The sequence below is a fragment of the Dendropsophus ebraccatus genome, chromosome 13 (assembly GCF_027789765.1).
Source record: "Dendropsophus ebraccatus isolate aDenEbr1 chromosome 13, aDenEbr1.pat, whole genome shotgun sequence".
NCBI classification, from domain to species: domain Eukaryota; kingdom Metazoa; phylum Chordata; class Amphibia; order Anura; family Hylidae; genus Dendropsophus; species Dendropsophus ebraccatus.
Window position 1 is genome coordinate 32,664,120 of NC_091466.1, and position 2,241 is coordinate 32,666,360.

Sequence of the window (2,241 nt, forward strand, 5' to 3'; positions counted from 1 at the left end):
GTCAGTGCCTATTGTTAGCTGGTATAAAATGGCTAACACTAACCCTCCTCCCAATATTACCCCAATACCCACTGTACCAGGGGTACTGGGGACAGCCGGGTACCAGTAGTCCCACAGTGTCAAACCTGGCTACTGGTACCCGGCTCTTGCCAGTACCCCTGGTGTGGGGGGTACTTGGGACTTGGGTAATAATGGGGGGGGGGAGGGGGTTAGTGTTAGCTATTTTATACACGCTAAAACTATTCCCCGACTTATTAATTGATTTTGTCAGACAGCTTCCATTACATTACAGCTTCCATTACTAAGCCTAAAATAAAACACAAGACAATAGAGAAAAGTTTTTTATTAAAAAAGAACACCCCCACACCCCTCTTTGATCATTTTATAAAAAAAAAACCCGCTGGGCATAGACGTAGTCCAACAAATCCAACATAATCCTCTGGATACTGATATCTGAATGACAAAAGGGAAAAACACACACAAAAAGCCCACATCATTGTGACAGGTGTTCCGCACCTTACAGTATGCAGCATCTTGGCAGATGCAGCTTACAGTATGGCACACAAGGGGTTAAGTATGGATGCATGGCATCCACACTTAACCCTTTGTGTGCCAGACTGAACCATGTGGCCCCCAGGGGGTTAAGTGAGGATGCATGCCATCCTCACTTAACCCCATGGGGGGGGGGGGCACATTGATGTCACAATGTACCCTTCCCAGCAAGGTAGGGGGTTAATTGCCCCATTTTTTTGCTGGGATGGGTGCAGTGTTGGGAGAAGAAGGGGAGCGCTATTGATACTCTCCTCCGACGTCTCTTCTTCAGCAGAGCCTGGTGCACTGAGCTACAAGTGTGCTAGGCTCTGCCTCTTCAAAGATGGAGCCTTCAAAACAGCAGCTGCAGCCACTGACTGGCTGAGATGACAATGCTCCAGCATCAGGGGAAAAATGCAGACCTGAAAAACGCCCAAAGTATCAAAGACCTAGGGTCCTATCAATGCAGCAAGGAAGCCCCATGCAAATCCAGTAGGCAACAGTAAAGGTAGGAATATTCAGTGCTGTACATAGGTAGGAGCCCATCTAATAAACTACATGACTGCCATGGAGAAAAAGTGTTTGTCATCTGATGGACCCACAATGGTCTTTATAACCCCTTCACTATTTACCCAACTTCAAAGATTTAAACAGCCAAGACTGGAGTTATCTCCTATCCCGACCATTGTAGCGTGCATGAGCGCAGTGACCTGGGGTAACGATTTTAGTGCTAAAGTTATATGTAAAAAACAAACAAACAAAAAAATCAGCAGTGCATCATCCCAGCTATAGTTCTACATTTCTACCACAAGAGGGCAGCATATCACATAAAAAATCTGTTTCCTATAAGCCTAAATACTGGAGGCTGGCGCAGGTGGATGCTATTCTATGTTTACATATATATCTGCCAGATTCTATCTGTCTATCTATCTATCTATCTATCTATCTATCTATCTATCTATCTATCTATCGATGTGTTTACACAGACAGAGTTATCTGACAGATTTTTGAAGCCAAAGCCAGAAACAGACTATAAACAGGGAACAGGTCACAAAGGAGAGACTGAGATTTCTCCTCTTTTCAAATCCGAAATCTGTCAGATTTATCTGCCTGTGTAAACGCACCATATCTCCCAGTAATACATAGGATTAGTGTCTGATCTGGGAGAGCAGGATGTGAGAGAGTATAACTACAGCTCCTTCATGCTTTGTCACCCAGCTTTCCCAGACTCCTACAATGACTATACAATCCCTGGGCTGCAGGGTTCTGGGAAAGCTGGGTGCCCTCATTCATATCCTGTATATTTTCACCTGCTTTTTTGGGTTATTTTTAGCCTGGAAACAAGGTGAGATGTAAATGAGCTGAATCGTTTTCTCCAAGGAGACACTGCACAAATTTTATTTTACACAATTAGATATAGAAGATAAAACCGGATCCTTTATTTCCCGGTGAGCCCGTGCTGGAGCGGTGGCCATGTGGGCAGTCGCCTAGGGGCATCTTTCCAGGTGCCCCTGCACCATTACTTATTAAAGACGAGGATGGGGAGTATTGATCCTGCAGCTTCATTGAACTTGTCACATCTCATCCTAGAGGTGTACACTGAGCGATTTTTAAAGATTAACGATTGCAAACGAGATATATGTTTATCGTTAACCTGAAATTGTTCACCACATTACACAGAACGATAGTTAGTTACGATCGTTATTGCGA